General features: G+C 36.2%; 1 long non-coding RNA gene across 1 annotated transcript in view; it reads right to left on the bottom strand.

Moving 5' to 3' along the window:
- Positions 1–1,728: 1,728 nt before the first annotated feature.
- Positions 1,729–24,615, bottom strand: part of LOC107540414 (uncharacterized) — a 345,505-nt gene continuing 322,618 nt past the window's right edge. The window contains exon 4 of the long non-coding RNA XR_015713706.1: positions 1,729–2,216. This is a non-coding gene — a long non-coding RNA (uncharacterized LOC107540414). The remainder of the gene's footprint in view (positions 2,217–24,615) is intronic.

Below are 24,615 nucleotides of genomic sequence, written 5' to 3'. Positions count from 1 at the left end.
TTTCTTTCCCTGCCTCTCAGGAGAATATAAAAGTTAAAGGCAAGGCAGAAATAGTTCTCCAAACCACAGTACTATCTGTCGGTGTCTTTCCCTCTCAGAAAACAAAAGGAGGTAAACATTTCTGAATATCTGAATTTTGCAAAGTTAGATGATTTTCCTAACTTTAACCTACATTTAAACTGCTATGTATCCCAAACAGTCGGGCCTTCGGGAAACAAACTACGCGCAGCACAATTAAAATGTTTCTGATGCCTCATCCTTATCAGTGGCACTAAAGACTGCCCTGCTGGTTTCCTATTGCTTTCCTAACAAATCACCACAAACTTGAGGTTTAACCAATACCAATTTATTACCTTTCAGTTTTACAGGTCTGAAATCTTACATGGGTTTCGCTGGGTTAAAAATCAAGGTGTTGGCAGCCCTTCCTTCTGGGAGAATCTAGAAGAAATCGTTTCCTTTCCCTCTCCAGCTTCTGGAGGCTGCTCACCCTCTTTGGCTCCTGCCCCTCTCCTTCCATCCTCAAACCCAGCAGCGCAGTTTCTTCATATGTCCCTCTCTTCTGACCCCTGCTTTCGTCAACTCTCTTTTTCTGACACTCTTGCCTCTCTCCTATAAGAATCGGGCCCACCTGGGCAATACAGAATTTCCTCACCTCAAAATTCTTAATTGTATCTCTTCCCAATCGCTTGTGGGAACTTCTTTCTCTGCCAATGATGAGCTGTTGTACGCGCAGGTTTCCCAAGACTGATTTTCTCCTTCTAAGTTTCTATGAAGAATTAGAAGATGATTCGAGCTGATAGATATAAGGAGAGGAAGAAGAGAGAAAAGAGAGGAGAGAGACTGAAGTCAGACTCCGAATGAAATCTGAGGTAAGATCTTCTGTTAGTAAGTGCACGATATCCATATTGTCCACTTAAAAGACTTTATTTCTTGCCCTGACTGGGTGGCTCAGTTGGCTGGCGCATTGTCCTGTGCACCAAAAGGTTGGGGGTTCCATTCCTGGTCTGGGCACACACCTAGACTGTAGGTTCAATGCCTGGCTGGGGCACCCATGGGGGGCAACCAATCAGTGTTTCTCTCTCAGACCCATCTCTCCCTCTCTCTCTCTCTCTTCCTCTCTCTAAAATCAATAAAAAATATCCTCAGGTGAAGCTTAAAAAAAAGATTTTATTTCTTACTTCTGATTTTCAGATGTGTTCATTTTGAAACTCGCTATTAGACCGATAGCCCTCTTACAATAAATTTAAACATGCCAAGTAATCTATTATTTCATTTCTGCTCACCTTTAGAAATGCCCTCTTGGAGCCCTCGGTTGTTCGGTTTGAATCTGGAATATTTGCTCTCTAGGCCTGCTGAACAGCTGTCACCCTGGTATGGCCCTGTGCCATTATCCTAGGGATTATCTCCCCTCTCTTATGTGCTGGTGTCCCCGTGTCTCAGCTCCTTTGTGTGGGTGTACACTTGATGCACTGCTCAGATTCTCTTTCAATGAAAGATTTGTTATTCAGCTGTTACAAGTTCTGTCTGCAGGCAGCCTTCCCGTCAGTGCCTGTCAGGATTGCTGCAGCTTTAGAAGGTTGCCTCGTCCAAGGGCAAATCCTATTCTGGAACAAACCACAACCAAATATGATTGATACAAGAGTTAAAAGGCCTGACATCTTGGTTCAATTTGGGACAATTCCGAATGGTCATTCCAGCTCCCAGCCTCCCAATGCTGTCAGCGGAGGTTTTCTTTGGGTCTGCGCTGAAACTCTGCCCTTTTCGGCCCCATCCTTCCTTCGTCTTCCTTCTGCAGGTGTTGATTCCAATGCCATTCCTGAGTAAAGGTCCTGCACGCCAAACTTCACTTCCAACTGCTTATTCTTGGGGACACAATACGCAGTAATTTGTCTTCTTTTTTCTTCTTTTGCTCCCTATTTTAGGTGGAGCTAAGTCTTTCGTAGTTTCCTGAAAATGGCTAATTCCTAGAGTTTCCATTAGTGTATTCATTGAACATTACACTGGGATTCTGGTATAATCTAGGAAAATTCAGAAATCAGGGCGATCAGAATAGCTTTAAAAATCACAATGTAAGTATATTCCACCTTGTAAATCTTGATGTGGTAAAAAAAAAAAAAATGAAATTAACTGATAAATTAAATGATATTGGGTTTTGTGACGAGACGTGTAGATTCAACAGAATATTAGTGTTGCTTTAAGGACATTTGTTCTATTACCTAGAAGTAAGGACAAGGGGAGAGTAATAAGTATAGATAGAATGCAAAGCTAAAGTACACAATAAGATATAAATACAGTGATAACTTGTCAACTGTGATTCATTGAAAAATTAATTTTAGCTACTGTCTATGAGTCTCTATTATGTACCAAACAGCTTGCTAAGCACTTAGATACATTATGTACATTAATTTTTAAGCTAACCCACTGAGGCAAGTACTATTAATATTCCTATTTCACCAATAAAAGACTGAGGATTAATAAAGTTTATTTTCCAAAAATCACTGAGTTATTAAGTAGTGAAACTGATTTTTAAACTTAATATGTAGCTAATTCTGAATCATGCTCTTGACATCTTGACTGCACAGCCTCCCTTATGAGAAATGTTTGTTTAGTTAGTTTTTACTTTATTAAGATATAATTGACATATAAATTGTGTAAGTTCAAGGCATAGAATGTAATTATTTGATACACAAATATTTGCAAAATGGTTAGTTAACACAATAAGGTTAGTTAACACTCACATCATTACTCTTACTTTTGTGCTGGGAACATTTAAGATCTACTCTTCTAACAACATTCAAGTATACAATACAGTACTTTTTACTACAGTCACCATGCTGTACATTAGATCCCTAGAACTTATTCATCATATAACTAGATGTTTGTGCCCTTTGGCAAACACCTCTCCATTTCCCCCACCCACAGTCCCTGGCAACCTCCACTCTTATTTCTGTTTCTATGAAGTTAGCCTTTTTAGTTTCCACATAAGAGATCATATAGTATTTGTCTTTCTCTGCCTGAATTATTTCACTTAGCATAATGCCCTAAAGGTTCATCCATGTAAGAATTTCCTTTTTATTCATGGCTGAATAATATAGCATTGTGTATGTATATATATTAATTAATATATTATTAATAAATATCTATTTATATATTTTATGACTATATATTAAATAAATACAGTTATTAATAAGTACATATACACACAAAATGGTTATATATATATACACACATACACACACATTACATTTTCTTTATCCATTTATCCTTTGAGTTTTCTTTCACTTCCTTCTATAAACTTTAAATAAGCCCTGACAAAATTGGTTTCAGCATAGCAGAGTCTCGCCTTATGTAAAGGCTATTCTCCTAAGTTAAGTCTAGGGTTTAAAGCATGTATGTTACTATTGTTGAGTGTTTAGGAAGGAAGTGCTAATAAATGGAAAGTTGATGTTATTATTATCACTTTACTATGTAAACATGTTTTATAATGTTTTTAATTCATATATCTGTATTTATTTCATTGAGCAAGAAGATAATGGTTTTCACAGTAACACCCATAACCATGGCTCCTTTGGCTGAATATTTTCTATATGATTGGAAGTTCTTTAAGCTCAAATTCCTGCACTGGAAGTGTTCAGGCACCCAAGCTTGGAGAATGATTGTATTTGGAAATGACAACATTATATTTAATGAAAAAATAGTTTTCAACTGCAGCTGATACATTTGTAAACTTTATATGAGTGGGGCAATATGAATCGCATGTTTGGTGAATGTTAGATTAGACACAGGGGGCTTTGGCCTCCTGTCCAGTGTTGTCTCTGTCTCAAACTAACCCACAATTTTATGATGAATCTGTAACTGTGCATGGAATATTTTATACAGAATAAAATTTGCATATAAGGACAGGCTTGTGAGTCATACAATTAGTTTTTAATTTTTTATTCTTTTAGCACAATTTTGTGATTTAAGAAGCTACTAATCTTACCTCAGATCCCCATCTTTAAAATTTGGCTATGCATCTGTGACAGAGAGACCCAAATTTATAGTGGCTTAAAGACCAAAGATGTTTGTTTGTTTCTTCATAAACAGAATGTAAGCAGTTTAGAATGGATAGGCAGGCTACTCTGTTCCATTTGGTCATTGAAGATTTTGCCTACTTTCTTCTTTGCCTATTTTCCTCCCAGTGTTCCAGGACATCGTCCTTATCAGTATCGTTGAAGCTGGGCTTCAGGCATGTCCGTGTTCTATCTCATGGCAGGAGAAACAGCACATAGAAAGTCAAATGTGTGGGATGCAGTACAAGTTGCACTTAGTGGAAATTTTTAGGTTAGAGAAAGAAAAATTGAAAACTACTGAGAAAAATGCTTCTCTCAAAAAGAGAAAAATAACCACAGAATAAATAGAAATATAGTAAAAGGGAAGAATCTGTACAGGTAACAGCACTAATGGAAAGAATTTAAACAATAGAAAGCATAACAAACTCAAAGCTTATAACGTTTTTAAAAACTAAAAAGGACTTCTGACAATGTTTTACAAAATATAAAGTAAAAATAAACATTAGGAAATAAGCAGAAACAAATATATTCTAGAAATATTATCATGAGAATATCAAAATACTGAATAAAAATCCTCAATAAATTTGAGAAGTTATAAATAGAAGATATATTTCTAGAAAATATAAATAACTTATGTAAGAAATAGAAAATTTGAATAAGTCAATTAATTATATATGTTTAATCTGTAGTTAAAATACTTCAATGACCAGTATCACATCTCCATGCAAAATAACTACAAGACCCAAGGAGTTTTAAAGTTCTATTTTTACAAATGTTCAAGAAGCAGACAATTCGTATCTAACAAAATTCTTTCAGAGAAGCAAATGAGAAGAAACTCTGCCCTGTTTATTATGAGACTGGAATAACTTTGACATTAGCACTTGACAGGGACAGTGCAATAAATAAAAACTATGAGCCTATCTCATTAACTAGAATACATATAATAAACTTCAATAAAATATCAATAAATTGAATCCATCAGTGCATAAGATATATGATGCATCATAAAAAATTAATGTCTAACCAAGCATCATGAGGATGGCTTCATATTAGAAAAGCAATGGGTATCATTCAAAATTCAATGCCTATTTATTATAAAGCTATTAGAGGAGCAGGAATATAAGAGAGTTTCTTTAATCACAATGGGTGATGAACAGAAATCTATAATATAATCATCATAGTTACTCTTATCTCTTTAAAAGCTGCCATTTACAAGTCAAGGTCAAGTCAAGAATGCTGTCTATCTTCACTACAATTCACTATAGTATTGGGCAGGCTAGTCCATGAAATAAGACATGAAAAAGAAATGTGACATAAGGATTGTAAAGGATATAGGAAAATGATAGTATTTTATAGATTGACTTTCTACATAAAATTTCAAGAATTAATCTATATAGAGTATTAGAATTAATAACAAATCCATTACATCTGTTATATGCAAGAAGATAATAATGTAATTAATAGTATTTCCATATATCTCAAGTACTTCTCTCTCAGTTGTGCTGTAAACTTGACACTGTTTTTTTTTTAAAAAAAACTCTTAGAAAAAAGGCACCCTAAGAAAATTGACCTCAAAAGTAAGGATTTTAGCATGTTTGTGCATAAAAAGTCACAATATAATACTGATATTAATTCCCTCAAAAATTATCTTGAGTAAAATATTCTTGCAACAAAATTCCAGACACGATTTAATGGAACTAAAGAGCTGAGTTTAAAATACAGTTAAAGCCCGGCTGGGCGTGGCTCAGCAGTTGAGCGTCAACCTAGGATGCAGGAGATCAGGGTTCGATTCCCGGTCAGGGCGCAGGCCCGGGTTGCGGGCTCGATCCCCAGTCGGGGGCATGCAGGAGGCAGCCGATCCATGACTCTCATCATTGATGTTTCTATCTCTCTCTCTCCCTCTCCTTTCCTCTCTCTGGAATCAATAAAAATATGTTTTAAAAAAATCCTTATTAAAACAATAAATAAATAAATAATAAAATACAGTTAAAGTGCTAAGAATAATTGATATTATTGTGAAGAAAATATATGAGATGGGAAAGCTTGCCCTGCCAAATATGAAGACATTAAAAAGCAAAAATCATTAAAAATGTGTGATTTGTCACATGGATAATCAAATGAACCAACTGAAAGAATAAAAACTCCAAAAACTATCTTATATATGTGTAAAAGAAGTGTTATTAAATAGTGGTAATCAAACTGCTTGGGTTTAAATCCTCGCTCCTCCACTTACTGGTTTTGTGACACTGGAAAAAATATTTGACCTGTCTTTATATCAGTCTTTTTTATTATAAAATGGAAATAATAATACCTTTTCTGTGCAAATGTTGTGAGGATTATATGAAATAATGCAAATAAAATGACTAACATAACATATGTACAAAGGTTGTTAGCTGCTATATGAGCATTTGGTATACAGCAGAAATGGCACTGGAAATTAGTTGTGAAAACATGGATTATAAAACAAATTATGCTGAAATGATTTACAATCAATGTAGAAACATAAAATGAGACTTGAAAAATAACACCATAACTCTCCATTCTAGATAAACTTGAAAAGAAAAAAACACACATTTTAAGGAATAAAGAAGAAAATGTAGGAGAATATCTCAATTATACCAGAACAGGAAACAATGTGTAAACAAGATACAATAGGTACAAAGCAAAATAAAATGGCTAACAATTTGATGTCAAAATTGAAATTTTCTATAAGACAAAAGATATCATTAAATATCTCATTTATAATAATTGACTCAGAAGATATTTGCAATGTATGTAACTAAAAATAACTGACATCCATAATATATAAAGAATTAATATGAAGCAATAAGAAAAAGTCAAATAAGTTAATAGAAGTATAGCAAAAAACTAAGAACAGGTAACTCACAGGAGAAGAAACATGAAAGGCCACCAGCCTAGGAAATATGCACAAATTTGGTAATATATAGAGAACTGCAAAATTAAGAAATAATACATCTCATATCCAAGTTAAAAAGCATGACAATGCCTGGTTTTGGAAAGGAAATGGACACAGCAGATTCCTTTACACTGCTCGTGGGCATATAAATTGTTAGAACCAAACTGAAGAGCAATTTTCCAATACCTGATAAAGTTGAAGATATATATTCCTTAAGAGTCATCAGTTCAACTCCCTGGTACATTCCCCCCTCCCAAAAAACCAAAAACAAACAAACAAACAAAAAACCCAGCCTGTATCATAACACATATGTGCAGAATTGTGTTTTCCTAAAATTTACATGTTGAAGTCATAACCTCCATAACTTTAGAATGACTGTATTTGGAGAAAAGGCCTTTAAAGAGGTGATTATGTTAAAATGAGCCCATCAAGGTGGGTCTTAATTCAATCTAACATATTATTTTTAAAAGGAGAGTAACTTTGGACACAGAGAAAAACACCAGGCATTCACATGTGCAGAGAAAAGCCCATGTGAGGACACAGTGGGAAGGCAACCATCTGTAAGCCAAGGTGCAAAGCCTCAAGAGAAACCTACCCTGCTGACACCTTGATCTTAGACTTCTGGCTTCCAGAACAGTGAGAAAATAAATTTCTGTTGTTTAAGCTACCCAATCTGTGGTATTTTGTTATGGCAGCCCAAGCAAACTAATAGAACAACATATATCACATGTGGACATGGACATATGTACACAGATTTTTGTAATTATGAGGAAAATGAAACAATCTATTCATCAATAGATGGATAGAGGAAAGAGTAGGCTAATTCAGAGAGGCAGCAATGCTTACTGGTTAAGAAGCCAGACTTTAGAGCCCAGTGCAAATCCTAACTCTGCCACTTATTAGCTATATACACTGTGCCTTAGATTCCACATTTGTGTAATGGTTATAATAGTGACTTCATATTAAATATTTGAGAATTAAATGAATTTATACATATAAAGCACTTAACACAGTGCCTGACATCTTGTAAGCCCAATGTAAATGTTAATATTATTAGTAAACTATTATATTCCTATGAATAAAGTACAATACTTACTATAGAAAGGTCATAACAAGTATAATTAGACAATCATTCTGCAATGTTTTATTTTAATAGGGAAAGTTCTGATCAAATCTTGCAAAATATTTACATTTGGTTGATAGCTAAAACAGTGTTTGTAATGTTAACCTCTGTAATTTTCCGCATGCTTAAAATACATTATAACTATGAAAAGAAAATACAAAGTCAATTCAAATATTTAGAATGTCAAAAACATAATAGCTTTAGGGTTATATCGAAATGATGACACAATCAGAATTATTAAATATCCACTTTTTAATGTGGAGCTCAGCTCAGTTCTGCAAAGCTCTACCAAGTGTTACAGAAGCCATTGGAGGCACTTGAGCAGTCTGAATTAGGCTAAGGAACATGATCAGACAAAACATCATCTGCTGGGCTAGAAATTGACACTCAATTCAAAGTTTATAGACCTCACAGTTTATTCTCTATAAGGGAAAGACAAAAAAGAAAATATATTTTAGCTCCATCAAGGTCCTGAAGGGAAATTTACTTCAATTCTCAATGGGGAATAACAACTGAATTATCTGTTTCTTTAAAGAGTGGGTGAGGGTTGCGAAAACATCAAAATCGAAATATGCAGGGTGGCAGGGGGAATTGAGGAGGAACATATATTCCTCTGGAAAAAGTGTGACTTGAGATGAAAGAAAGTATATTTATGGTATAGCCTGGCATTTGGCTACATTTGTTTAATCTTCTAATTAATTGAACACTTTTCCCACCTCAGCACCTTTTTACATCACCTGGTTTAAAAATAGCATGCATTATTTTGAGTATTTCTGGCATAATATTCTTTTTACTTCTAAGATGCATGGCCTCAATCTTGAAATCGCTCTGAAGACTGTGCAGTTTGTCAGAAATATGAAATATTCTGTTATATTTGGTGCACTTCTATAGACTGTTGAAGCTAATAGTTTAACTAGTGCCCACAGGTAAAATATATAAAGAAAACTCATGAATTTATGAAGGAACATGCACATCCCATTTCAGCAATTAGGGAAAATCAGGAGGAAGGATGGTGAAAACAAATGAATCATAGTATGGTCATACTGAAGAAACCATTTGGAACAAGTTCTTTGATGTTGGCAAGGCCTCAGGTGCAAGTGAATTTCATGCTTCAAAGAAATAGTAATGTCAACCATAAATCCCTTTTAGTGTCCTCAAGATTAGAAGATGGGTGGAATGTAGATAACTTCCACTTTAGCGCTGATACTTAGAGATTATATAATTATATACAATTATATAATCCTCATTCTAGAATATATGTGAAGGCACAAAATGGCATTAGTGAGTGATGTTTGACTCTTTATATACATTTTCCCAAATATAGGTGACGACAAAATCTGCTTGATCATTCCCTTTCCTCTGACCTCAGTTCCTGACAGGTGTTGAGACTGTGTTTCCCAGAAAGTGAATCGACGATTGTGGCAACGGAGTTCTTTGCTTCAAGTAACTGCTTCTGCTATCCTGAGATTCTCTAATTAGAGTCAAATGAGAACAGAAATATTTTCAGCAAATGTCCTCCCCCAAAACATACAGGGAAATTGTTGCCACTGAAATATTTTGGTTTTATAGATGAAATTCACACTGAATTTTGAAGCAAAATTTGAGTGAGTGACTCCAGGCAACTTTGTGCAATGTTCCTTCCTACCTGGAATGTCCTTTCTACCATTTTCATATGTTCAAATTCTATATAATTTTGCTAAGCTGCCTCCTTGGGGAGGCGGAGGCGGAGGCGGAGGAGGAGGGGAATAACAACACACTGAGCATTTATTGTGTAGGACAGGCTGTGCTTCACACCCATGGCCTAATTGAATTTCCACAACAACTCTGTGAGGAAGAAAATAATATCCTTATGTGAGTGTAGGTAGCTGGATATTAATAAAGGAAGAGAGCAAAGGGAATCAGACATTACTAAGCATAATCAACTCGGGAGCACAGGCCTGCTTCCCTGGGAACTCGCAGCATTGGGGGGCTCCCCAGGGCACAGCAGCACTGTCCCCCGAGGGGACGAATGCCCCTGCCTTCCCCCCCCCCCAGGAAGCAGCCTGCCCTGTGGCAGGTTGACAGGGGAGCGGTGGGTGAGCAGGTGCTCATAGGAGCCAAAGTGGCACAGGGGGGAAGGTGCTCCTGTGAGGCGTGTGCAGTAAGAGCTAAAATGAGACCGTAGAGGCCTGTCTGTCAGCCTGGGGAAAGGACAGGGTCGGATAAGGGACACAGAACCCCAAAGATCTAGGAAATAGATTGGTTAGGATGCGGACCCATGAAGTTCAGGAAAGCTTGGGGAGTCGATTGGTTAGTTTGAAGAAGCACCTGGTCCCTCCCGAGCCCCAGATAATATAATCGCTTAACAAAGAAGCTCTCTCCATTCATTTGCGAGTTGTCTCCATAGAAGCCATGTGGCCCTAGCAGCAACCTGGGGCCCGCAGAGCCAGCCAGCCAGGAACAGACTGAGCTAAGAAGATCAGGAAAAAGGCGTGGGCTGAACCAAAGCACAAAATATCTAGACATTGATCCTGTTTCTAGCAGTGATGAAGACAAGATTGGACTTCTTCCATGGCAGGACAGACGGAGATGGGGCACAGGAAACTCAGAGGCAGTCCTTTAATTTTGCTTCTGCAATGAACCTTACCACGCAGCCTCAACCTCCCATAGGTGGGTCTCCCAGAATGCTTTCCTCACGGTCCTGTGAACGAACCGCACTTCCACTGGCAGCATTTAGATGTTATTTATCCAAAGTCATTCATCTAATAATTAAAGGGACCTAAATTCAAACTCCAGATCTATTGGAATCCAGGGCACTATGCACTATGCTTTCCTATGAGCTTCCCAATGGCAGGCCCATGTCTGATTAATCCCTGTTTTATCTGCAGTACATTGCAAGGGACAGGTGTTGAACACTTCTCTTGGCTAACTATGCAAGCTTATCAGAGAGCAAGAAGAAAGACGACATTACTTTCAGGATTAAAAATATCAAGCTGAAAAGGCTATATTACATATGAATATTTTTTACTTAATAATATAGTATTAATAGTATTAAGAACTTTTATCTTCATAACCCTTTCCACTTTCCAAAAATGTTTTACATAGTGTAAAAGACATGAAAAGTTCAAAAGGCACATCATTAATATAACAATAGCAAGGAAGTATACATATTATGCTTAAAAAGTATTTGTTAAAATAATTTGCCTTGACATTGAAAAAATAAATTTTATATGTTAGGCTTCCAGGTACTCAAATTGATATTAAGAGCTATCTAAAACACCCAAACCTTTAAGCTCTGTAAAATTAATTCAATCAAAATGGTTAATAATATCCACAATCATGTCATCATTATTAAATATTAAGAAAGCATGCCAAGAGAGAATTGAAAGATGTCAGATAGGAAACCACCATTTTCATTCTCCAGGACAATAATTCTCAGTTTCTGCTAAAATTAAAGAAAATTTCTCACTCAATTCTTATCATTTTTTGTCCAATTTTTGCCTTTGAAGGCGAAAACAGCTCTTCAATATATACTAGAGAAGAACAGAACGTGCTATTGCTGCGGCGGCTGCTGTTGCTGCTGGTTTCATAACCCAGCATCTCCTCGGAAGACACGTAGCTGTGTAGATTTGCTGATAAAATGCGAGGCATCCTGAGTTGTTAATTTATTGAACTTTGCTCTTTAATATCTATAGAAGACTTACGCATACTACATCGAGTTTTTTAAAGTAAAAAATAGATGAATCACATTTAATGTTAAATAATGCTGACATTTTAATTGCTAACCTGATATTATCAACTCGGATATGATGTGGAGAGTTTCATTTTTTTCAAATTGAATAAATAAAAATGAGAATGTGACACAACGGAAATGAGAAAATCGTTTGGCACACAGTCTCACCGTTTGAGACAATATCAGGAAAGACAATTTAGATAAGAGCCACTGAAATGGGATAAAATTCAAAAAAGATTTTTAAGAGCTACTACAAAGACTTTTGTTGCGAGCTTTAGAAGAAGGAAACAGATGGGGGAAATAATTGTCTAACGTTTATGTTAATGTACCATAAAACCCCAATTATCCAGGCTGCTTGGGGAATCAGGTGTTTGGCTTAATTTTTTGGGTTAGCTGAGAGTTACTTTAAAACCCAATAGTATTCCAGCCATTGTTGTTGAAAATTGTTCTAAAGCAGTTGAATAGTGCCTAAGGATTATAATTGCATTTTTCTTTGTGGGTCTTGAAATGCTTTAAGGTCATTGTTCTTTGTAGATCGTGTTATGTTCTTCAAGGTCATAAATTTTGATTATGCAGACCTATGGTGGTAGGCATGGACTCGTGGGTCAACCTAGGATACTCTGGAAATAATTAAAAATATATACATATATATATAATGTGAAGTTCTTTTTCATTGATGTCCCTCTATTTTTTAAGCACTGTCTTCTTGTGCAAACAGTAAAGGTGATTGTCTTCTGGGCAAAGTTTAGGGGTCCTTAGGCAATCCCTGACTCCCAAAATGTTCCTAGCCCCACCTATCACCTTTAGAAATATAATAACTTGAATGTATAAATTAATCATTTTAAAATAAAATCATCTCTGTAAGGGTTGATAATTGATTTATTTATATTATAATTTAAATGAATCTGATCAAATTGCTTTCTATCAAATAGCTACCTGTGTGCTATAAACAAATAGAATGGGACTTTTAATTAGGAGGGGTATTTTAGAGCATATAGGATTTCCAGGGAATAATGCAGTACCCTTACTAGGATTTTTAATCTCTCATTATTAAATTAGCCAATGTTAAATTATCACACTATTTTTTGTTTGCCCATTTTACTCAACATTATCTTTTAAAACAACATTCAGAGTAAAAGGCAAAACATTTCAAGTTGCATTTTAAAATTTAACTATATACTATTTGTAAAAAACACAATGAAGCCCGGCCGGGCGTGGCTCAGCGGTTGAGCACTGACCTAGGATCCAGGTGATCGGGGTTTGATTCCCGGTCAGGGCACAGGCCCAGGTTGTGGCTGGATCCCCAGTCGGGGGCGTGCAGGAGGCAGCCGATCAATGACTCTCTCATCATGGATGTTTCTATCTTTCTCTCGCTCTCCTTTCCTCTCTTGCAAAATTATATAATGTATAGCATAGTATATTTTTTAAAAACAAAGCAATGAAAATATAAGATTAACAGTAAAAAAGGAATATATTCATGCATACCTACATACATCAACATGCATACTCATACCACATGTATCTGTGTGTTCAAGAGTGTGTGTGTGTGTGTGTGTGCATATAGCAAACACTAAATAATTCAACAGAAAGAAAGCTGGTATAACTATTAACAGTAAACAAAATGCATTTTAATATAAAATCATTACAAAGGATAAAGTCATCTACCTACAAAGTTTATATTACATTATATAAAAAAATGAACCACTATTTGGCTTCTGTTACTTGTTACAGAATGTATCCCAATGGATACATTAGAAATGCTACTACTTGTGGTAGCTAAGAATTAGAGGCAACTTAGGCATCCATTACAAATATAATCAATAATGAATGAATATTATGGCATTCTCAAAAGAAGCCAAACTAATAAACTAAATGGGCATAACATTTAATGGCTGAATTTTACAAATATAGTGTTAAGTGAAAAAACAGGAAATACCATAACATCTATTGAATTTTTATTCATGTAATTTAAAAATGCATGCCTATGCAAAGGAATAGAAAGCTTTTATTGATGGATAACTATGTGCCTGATGCTTTCCCAAGGTCATCACATGTATTAACTCATTAAATCCTCACAATCACACTAAGAAAATGAATAGCAAAAGTACTAAGCAGTTTTTGCAAGCTTACATAGCTTATTAGCAGGAGAGCCTAGATTTAAATTGAAGCACAGTCTGACTCCAGAATCTTCACTCTTAACCACTATGCTATACATTATATAATTTTGCAAGGGCACATACATATATCTCACATAAATCAGACAACAGTGTGCTTATAGCCAGAAGAAACAGGAGTTGAAGGTAGGTGGAGGTGGGCAAAGGGGTGGGATTTTGGTGAGTTGTACTCTTGAAACCTGTATGATTTTTTGAACCAATGTCACCCCAATAAACTATATAAAAATGAAGCCAAAAAAGAAAGACAGAGAGCGGGACAGAGGATAAATGACCAGCCCTGGCTCAGATTAGTGTAATTAGAAGTTAGGAATTGATGTTGTCACCTGTCTTGTTGCTTGCAGATTGGAATTTAATAACTAAATTTAATTTCTATGATTATTACTTAATGTTTTCCTTCTTTCTTACATGTATATGATGTGAAACTACATCTATACATTGTCTGAAACTCTCTTTCTGTTTTGTTGGCCATACTTCCAGTGTTCAATTGACAGGTAATAATAGAAATATAGTGACAAGCTCAGTGCCCCAGCCACTATGTTGTTCTTCTGATGTTATTTTTATGCTAAGTATTTTGAGATAAGTTTTATATAAACATAAAACAATTTTATAATTTTGATAATGTCACTTAGTTCAAAATGAATCTTATTTTCTCAGCAACATGTTTCAAAATAAATACAAGAATAAGCAAGTGACTAATCACTAAATCTAGACCCATATACGGTGGTTGTTACTAATAAAGGATCAATAATGCCATAGGCTTCAAGGTCAATACAAAAGTACACTGAAAAGGAAGGAAGGCCCAGGTTGAGGATCATATTAAGGAATTGAATACCAGAGAGTAGCACCAAGTCATCTTGGAGATACGAACATCAGTGAACCGATCCATGATTCATGGATTTTTTTCAAGTCTATTGTGTTATTCAGAGTCTTCTAAAAAGCAGACACTAGGAGGGAATTATTCATGCAAGAGAATGGGGGGGGGGGGGTATTGTTTGTGAGGGAAAAGGGGAGAGGGGGTCAGGAGAATCATCAGACAACAATATGGGCCTAAAACTTGTGAAGGAGATAATGAAGTAAAGGATGTTGCATAGATGTATCTTAGACTACAGAGCCGTCATAAGAGAGTTCACCAAAGCCAATGGGAGTCCTTGAGACAATATCAGTCCTCAGAAGAGTCTCAAATGTCCCAGAGGCTGGTCTTCCTTAGTATTCCTGCTGTACTTCATCACTGGCTGAGAGAAGCCTGGAGGAAAGGAGGGCTTCCACATAAGGTGATCAGACTATACTAGCAGAGACTGCTGGTCAACCGCAGTCTGCCATCTGAGCGCAGTTCGATATTTGAAAGGTTGATGTTCATATCTCCAAACCTATTATATACTCAATACTGTACTAAACACTAAAGGGGGTAGGGAAAAGTGGGTAAGTGTTATGGGCTGAATGTCTGTGTCCTCCACAAATTTATATGTTGAAGCCCAAGCCCTCAATGTAATGGTATTAGGAGGTGGAGACTTTGGGAGATAATTAGGTTTAGGTGAGGTCATGAAAGTGGAGCCCCCATGATGGGATCAGTGTCCTTATAAATAAGAAAAAGACACCTCTCTCACTGGTTTGTAAGGACACAGTGAGAAGGCGAGTGTCTGAAAGCCAAAAAATAGACTCTCGCCAGGAACCAAATATGCCAGCACCTTGATTTTATACTTCTCAGTCCCCAGAATGGTGAGAAATAAATGTCTGCTGTTCAAGTCACACAGTTTAAGATGTTTTGTTGTAGCAGCCTAAGTGGATTAAGACAGTAGGTTATGAAGCTGAAGAAGATGCCGATCATGCCTTAAAGGTGGTAGCACCATAATGCTGAAAGCAGACATACTCAAACAACAAAAGGGAGATAATAAAAAAGTGCAAAATAGTATTTTAAGACACACATTGTGGAAATAGAATTATTTCAAGTAGGTGGGTCACAAAATGTTTCACAGAAGAAGTGGCATTTGATTTTGGTCTTAGAGAAAAAGGATTCTAATAGGCAGATAAAGTATGGAAAGACATTCTAGGATGCAGGAACAGCATAAAGAGATGAAAGGAAGACTTGACACAACTTAGAATTGGCAAATATTAAGGCAATCACTATAGGAGTATAGGTTATTTGGAGACATCTTTTAGGAGGAGATGAACGGCTGATTGGTTATCTGACTTAAAAGTGCATGTGTGTGTATCAACAGGGAAGCCTTTGTGCAGAACACGTCTATTATAAATTTCTAAATTGGCATTCTGTTTTATTATAAGGGTCTTATAAGTTTGGTAAATGTTTTTTTCTGTGCAAACTAATTTCATTGATTTCCCAGACTGTGATCATTCCTGCAACTTACTGCTACTTTGCTGCTTTTTGAGGCACTGCTTGAAGCCAACACCTGACATCTCTTTGATATCTCTTCTTAACTAAAATGGAAACTGAGTAATGAATATATGGAAATATTCGTGAGCTTTAGTTCTTTCTGTGAGGGCAAGTCTATGTACAAACAATTGGTAGCTATCTTTTGGAAAATAGTTGGAACAGATTAGCTCCATGGCCCTTCTCAAAGTTTATGCTGGCCCCCAATCACTGTATATCTAACTTGGGAATTTGAGTAGACTGGAAACTTTGTTTTTGTTCTGAAGGCTTCTCAGAATAAGAGGGGCAGCAAATCTAAACATGATAGGCCATTCATTCATTGACAATTATTTTTGGTGCCTTCCATATGCCAGATAATATCATTACTAACTACTACTACTAAAATTACTATTATTGCTAACAATAATAAAAACCACCTAAATATAATAATAATGGTCAGATTATACCTCATTCCATCTAAATTGTATCTTAGTACTAGAACATATTAATCCCATAAAGTTATCTCCATGCCTTAAAGACTCATGAAATCCTTAAATTAACTTCAGCCAAAACCAAGGTTTATCAGTATCCTCTAGAAATCTTTAATCTTCACAGATACTTAAGATTCATAAGCATGTTCCACCTTATTATAGAAAGTGACTCCTATAACCTGACCTCATATAATGAATAAGTGCAATTGCCCTTCTAGAGGACACTGTTGTCTCACTGTTCTGAAAACTGGATTTTTCTTAAGTTTCTGGGTTTTGTCATCTTATACTTTATAGATATACCAAATGCATGCTAAAATTTACTATTTTATTCAACAGATATATATATTAGATTTATTATATACCAGGCACTATTTGATGTGCCTAGCACATACTTCTGTACAAGATAGCCATAGTACCTTTCTTCATGGAATTTATAATCTAGTGGAGGAGAGAGACTACATATGATAAGTGAATAAATAAAAATTATTTAGAATGATATAACCCATGGATATAATAAAATAGGGTATGTGATGGAGTGTGACAAACACAAATGCTAGAATCACAAACCAATGCCTCCATAATGTACCTCCCCTTCTTTCTTTATAGACATATCAAACTCATGACAAGAATAATTCATTGTTTAATTAAACAACTATTTAGTGAAAATGTGCACTATCGCACTATTCTAGGCAATGAAAATAGAGAAATCAACTAGAAAAGGTCCTTGCCATTGTGGAGTTTATATTTTAGTGGGCATGGCATAACTTATCATAGGTTTCATTAATGATGGTGGTCAACATGTCTAAAGTTCTTCCCAAATAATATGGTGCTTATCCATCATTATATCAATCAACTTATATAGAAAAATTTGGAGACGGCAGCCCTCAGAGCAATAACTGTGCTAAGATGACTCCTAAATTCATTGAAATGACAAAAATCATTTAAATACTGAAGTTGAATACTTCTTCTTTGTAAACTATGTATGTGTATGAAGGTTGTGGCTCCTTAGTATTTACAACATGAAAGAAGAATCACAAGAAAAATTGTTTTCCAAATTACAGTTAGTATAGAGCAGATTATCATTTAGAAAATTGTTTAATTAGAGGGAAAAAGTTGAACAAAAGATTAATTAACTAATTAGGCTGTTACTTTTCAGAATATTGATTTTTTTTTTTAAATAGTGAAGCTATACTCAGAAAAGAAGACATCTTAAACGTAAAGATAGATCAGTTTTCTAACATTTGAAGAAATTGTTATTGGAGTTCATGAGGATGGTTTAAAGCAATATTACAATTGCCCCTATACTGAGAAATATGTTGTTGTTATATTTAAAAAGTGAGTTAATTATCTGTTCTTTAGACTAGCAGTTCAAAACATTGCACCATATTCTTGTCACCTTGCTGAGCTCCTACTATATGCATACCACTAAATTACTGAGGGTCAAAAAGATACAGAGCTCAGCCTCCACCAGAATTTATGAATGATCAACAGGAGCACAGAATTCTAGGAAAGTAACAATGAACAAGTTAAGCAAAATGTTATCCAGAAGAAATATACTAATATGGAATTTAAGCAAGAATGAGGAATTAATTTGTAATCATGCCACCAGTAAATATCAGTCATTATTAGCTTTCATAAAAAATCTTAGCACATTCAGTAGTAAATTAATTCTCTAGAAATTCTCACAGGATTCAAATTTATTGGCCTGAACACAAAATTAATTTTTATCTAAAACTGATCCCTTTTTTGCCTCATTGGCATAGCTCAGCAGTTGAGCATCAACCTATGATCCAGGAGATCACAGTTCAATTCCCAGTCAGGGCGCAGGCCCAGGTTGCAGCAGGGTGGGCGTGCAGGAGGCAGTCGATCAATGACTCTCTCATCATTGATGTTTCTCTCTCTCTCTCCCTCTCCTTTTCTCTCTCTGAAATCAATAAAGATACATTAAAAAAATAATAATAAAATAAAATTGATTTCTTTTTAAAGGTTGCTTTCAATCATATTATTAACATGACATTGGATTACTTATTTAATAACATTTCCATTTTTAGCTAGTTATTTAACTAGCATTATGTACACACAGACAAGTCAATGCTTATAACCAATGCATGTTGGTTCCTTTATGGAATGGAAGGCCAACCAGCTTACCGGTTAATGATATACCCTGATACTATATTATATGTAGGGAGGAGTATTTTGTCTCTGGAATCCTTTAGCATCGCTGACACATGGCAATAGCAAAAAGCAGATGAATTTCTGTCAATTTTATTATTGCTTACAAATTCCCTAGCGAACATGCACAGTTTATTACTGATACTTAGGGAAGACTGCTCCCATTGTTCTAATTTTATATGTGCAATCGTCTATTGACATCTTTTGCTTGATTGTTTCCTAGCTATCTCACTTATAATGTCTGCAAACTTAATCCTCCTTATGTGTTCTTGACCTTAGTAAATCAAACCACCATCTGCCAGGCTCAGAATACAAAAATCTAGAAGTAACTCCAGATTTTTACTTTACTTTACCTCTCCTCCACACATCCCAACAGTTATGAAGCCTTGCTGATTCTACCTCAAAAATAAATATCTAATTGTATACTCTCTCCATTCTTACTGTACAGAAAACTGTGATCTCTCACTTAGTGATTAAGGCTCCTGCTTTGTCTCCTATTTCCACTTTTGCTTCCTCCAACTCATTCATCTTCATCACACTTTTTGTGATATTTTAAAAATTTACAACTGCCCCAGCAACTTCACTGCTTCACGTGTCATAATGTCTTCTCATTGCCCTTAAGATTAATTACAAAAGTACAAGACTCTATATGATCTGTCCAGGACTCCCCATCACTCCCCTTTAACTTCTGTCTCTCTTCACTAGAATTTCAGCTTTATAAGAGCAGGATTCTTTGTCTTATTCCCTGTTGAATCCTCAGTGCTTAGAAGAGTGTTCCGCATATACTAAACACTCAATAAATACTTCCCCAACAAATAATTTCTTATCTCACTTCCCATTGCTTTCTGTTGAAATTAACCATGTGGAATTGCCATTCCTGTAGACCAAAACTGATGACAATTTCATACGGTTGAAGTTACTTATTTTATATACTATAGACCTTCTTTTGTTCCCCCAAAACTTATCTTTCCTACCTTAGTCTTGACAAATCTTCCTACAGCCATCAGTTCTGTTCCAAAATGGAAGTGTCATCAAACAAGCTTCATACGTTTCCCTTGGCCAGATGTTACTCATTCTTTAGATCTCACCTAAATATCAGCCCCCCCCGCGGATCTTTATGACTTATCTGTCTAGATTAGGTCCTCTGATGATCTTTTTCTTTAAACACCTAATACTTTTTAAATAACATGTGACATAGTTATTCATTCACTGCTGTATGAAGCACCATAAAGACAGGACTCTTATTGACCTTACTTACCACTTTATCTCTAGTAACCTACGAAGTGTTTAATATGCGCTCAATTACTGTTAATTAAATGAATGACTTAATGACGGGATACAGGTAGTATATGGAGAGAGACACTGGGATAGGAGGTGTGTGTCCCTTTGTTGTTTCAGTGTGTGAAATACATCTTTATTACTGAGGACAAGGAACAAATATATAGAAAAAATTAAAACACTACAGATGGCATAAACAATAGATCGAGGTCCTTGAAAAGGGCGGAATGAGAAGATTCAGAGAGATTAAACTAATGCAGATCTATATATCCAACTACTGACTAGACATTTTCCCTTGGATGGCCCCTAAGCCTCTAAAGCTCAACACACCTAAAATGCAGTCTATCGCTTTTCCCTTGTCAAGCCAGAGGAACACCAAAATAACAACAAAATCCCTGATCTCAGCCCCGTATACTTGCTCTCGGTGAATGACACCACCATTCATCCAGTTGCCCAAGTCAGAAACCTGGGAGTCACCCGGGACTCCTCATCCTTCCTTAGCTACCACATCCAATCTCTCAGCAAGTCCTTTCAGATCTACCTACAGATGGCCTGCCTCCTCCACTAGACTTTGTGCTCAGCCAGGAAAAGAACCATGTTGATCTTTTCACTACCAGGTTCCCAGAACATATGGCAGTGCCTAGTATATAGTAAGCACTGAATAAATATTTTGTATAAATTAATGAATAGAAAATGTAACTATATTAATTAAGGAGGAGGTAGTTAAAGGAGGCAGAACAGAGCTGGCTTCCACAAAGAACAAGACCTAACAGATCATATCCTACAGTTAAATCAGTAAATAGTATCAACAAAACTGGGCCTTTGCATAATTAATCTGGTGGTCATCTGAATGGTCAGTATACATTGATTTCATTGATATATCTATATTTGATTACAAATCTCTCAAATATTTCTGAATAAACCATGTTGAGACACATCCAAAGATGCCATTTAGAAGTGGCCCTGATATTGACCTAATCAATTTATGTTTAATCTAAATCCAAGTGTGGGATTATTGGCATCATGATCTTTGGTAATTAAATGTAGTCACATTGAATGGGGAAACTTGTCTTATGTTACCTTTCTATGCGTATAGGTCTTATCTCACTAAATAGATTATATCTCTGTAAGTATGTCAGTTAGCCTCTCTGCAGGTTCAATTTCTTCCTCTAAAATCTGGGAATGGATGCAATAAAAACAGAAACAACAGCAACAACCATAACAATAGTATTATGTTTGAACCACTCAGACAGTTCTTGAAAACATATGTGAAATTATAAAGTATGCATTAGCATAAATTTATGTGAATCATCTTATAAGAAAAAAGTCTACTGGTATTAAAAGCAGACATACCTATGTCTAACACCTAATCCAGACAAATGCATTATTCTCCCCTGGTGCTTTGGTGACAAACATTAAAAGGGTAGATTCAAACTTTCACCATACCATATGCGTTGTTCATATATTTTGTTTCAAAAGTGTAAATCCCTCTCCTTATAGTTCCCTAATAAGAAAAAGTCAATCAAACTTAGAAATATTGGCAGCTTTAAGGTTTCTCTTTTTCCTTCTGAGTCTAATAACTAAATGTTAATAGGTGGTTTTTTTAGAGAAAGTGTCTAAGACCTGGAATTCTAGCAGCCAGATTTTTAGGGTGCTTTGCAGTATGCCTTCCATGGATTTCAAATGGTTCAATTTATTCTTCTGCAAAAAGCTATATGTAGAATCACTCAGTCCCTTTTAAAAGGCTCATGTCTTCATCAGAAGTGTTATTAAAATATTCAAGCTAGCCCTGGCTGGTTTGGCTCAGTGGTTAGAACATCAACCCACAGACTGAAGGGCCCTGAGTTCAATTCTGGTCAAAGGGATGTACCTCGGTTGCAGGCACAACCCCCAGCCCTGGTCGGGGTGCGTGTGGGAAGCAACCGATCGATGTGTTTCTCTTTCTCTCTCCCCCTTCCACTCTCTCTGAAAAGCAATGGAAAAAATATCCTTGGCTGAGAATTTTAAAAGTAATAAAATATTCAAGCTATACTCACCGAGCCACTGCCAAGTTTACAGGCTTGATTTGTGATAGTCATCTTCATGACTCAGTTTACCTTCTCTTTATTTATCACTTCATAGGTGTGAAAGACTTTTTGGTGCCTTCCACAGGATACAAGGTCAAAAAGTTGAAAATCTAGTACCACTCATGAAATCTCTCTGAAGTCATTCTCTCAATTGTGAGATGAGGGTAATGACTACAACTTCAACAAATAGCTCGGAGTAATAATACTGTATTTATTCCACTGCGTTGTTGTGAAGATTAAGTGAGAAAATACATGTAAAATTCTTAGAATAGTATCTGGAACGTTGTCACTAGTAAATATGAACTAGCTGCTATATTATTATACTATTTTACAGAGAGAAATCTGAGAATCTTATGGCTTAAATATCTTTCTCCAAGTCACATATCTTTTAAGTAGCAGACTTAGGACATAACCCAGATTTATCACACTGCAAAACTCCTGTTATTTTTATTATCAGAGAGATCTGCAACCTGAAAAATCAGGACAATTCTCACCTTCTTTAAGATCTTTTTGGTAAAGATTAATTGAAGGAACATTGACCTATATAGTTTTATCCATAAATCTGTAGTAAGAAATATTATACATGCACTGTAGCCTGTATTTTTCACAACAGCCCAATGCTTCAAGAACTCTTATTATGACCTTTGTGCAAATGAAGTGACTGAGCACATAGAAATTAAATATCATGCCCACGGGTCACAGCTGGGATCCTAACTCAGTTCTGACTAATTCCAGTAATCACACTTACAAGCACCTTTAACCAAAGGCTCTGTTGCCTTGACTCTATTTTCTGGGGCCAGCTGCATTCCTGTGTCTCTCTCAAGAGGCCAAGAGCTGGCGTGTGCTCTCAATTCGCCGAAGCGCAGCCCACCCTTTCATGGATCTTTCCAACTTCAGATTGCATCCACACACATGGTCTCATCACCCACAGCAATTTATGTTATTTTTTGTATTGCATTACACATATATGTGATTTGTGTGTATTTGTATATATATACAAATACATATATATACACAAATATACTCACATATATAATGTATACATATACACACACACAAACATAAATATACACACAAAAATGAGTTACAAAAATCTTTGAGCGGGCTCCATTATAAATAACTCCATTCATTTATATCTATATGCACTAGTAGGTTTCTTTACATGTATATACGTAACTATACATAATATATAAATATATAATGTATTAATATGTAATATATATTATAGAATAAATATGTATAAAATGTTTTTCTTCCTTCCTCCTTTCCTTCCTCCTTTCCTTCTTTCCTTTCTTTCACAAATATGCATTCAAGCTTCCCGGGAGCCCTGGGACCCAGGAATATTCGGCAGCCACCCCGCCTGCGTGCATTATCCGGTAAGCACCCGAGCCTGACGGTGGAAGTGAGTCACCACGTTTAGTGCTGATGTTCTTCTATATTTAGATGGACAGTGGGAGGCCCTTCATGCTGCTCAAGAGGCCCCGGAATGACCGCCGCGCCTGGATTAACTAGCCCCCCTTCCTAGGGCCTTGATCCGTGGGAGCCAGACGCCGGGGCCCTCGGGTGGGCAGTGCATGGCCTTTGTTATCTGAAAAGAGTGTGTCGCTGCTGGAGCGAATTACCTAAGAGCTCTGCACACAACCCAGGTCGCTGTGTCCCGCTTTTCTCCTAAACTAGAACAATATGATTGTGACGCATAAAAATAAGTCTTTATATTTACTCTAATGAGCTTGCTTCTCAGGGTTGCCAGCGACATAAAAAACTACCAGCGAGGTCGATATAATGTCTCTCTGGTAATTATCACGCCACTTCTCCTCTCTTCCTATATTCTTCTCATGTTACGTTTTAATGTGTTGCTGCTCAAGTCAATTCAATTTATCAGTAGGCAAGAGGCATGAAACGGGGCTGATTTGCTCTGGATCTACTTACAACTAAACTGTAAAACTCAATTTTCAAGTTCAGTCTTCAATCAGATACACATGAGAAGAACAATAACTGATTTGGGGGATACCGTTATTTACAGAGGTTTAACCTGATCTAAATACAAAACACAAATATTGAAGTGCGGCGCACATTTTGCATTTGCATAATCCGTGTGTTTCCTTCTTGCTTCTCCATCGCAATGGGATTTTAGGGTTATAATCTATGGCATGGTAACCCACAAGGGATCGTGGAATGATGGAGCGGGAAGGCCCCAAGACATCCTCCAGGGCAGCGGTTTTGAAACTAGAGTGTGCGCATCTGTGTGTAGGGGTCCACGAAAAC

This window comes from Miniopterus natalensis, chromosome X (genome assembly GCF_054644295.1).
Source record: "Miniopterus natalensis isolate mMinNat1 chromosome X, mMinNat1.hap1, whole genome shotgun sequence".
Lineage (NCBI taxonomy): Eukaryota > Metazoa > Chordata > Mammalia > Chiroptera > Miniopteridae > Miniopterus > Miniopterus natalensis.
Note: the sequence above shows the minus strand (reverse complement) of the source record. Positions and strands in the feature narration are given on the sequence as shown.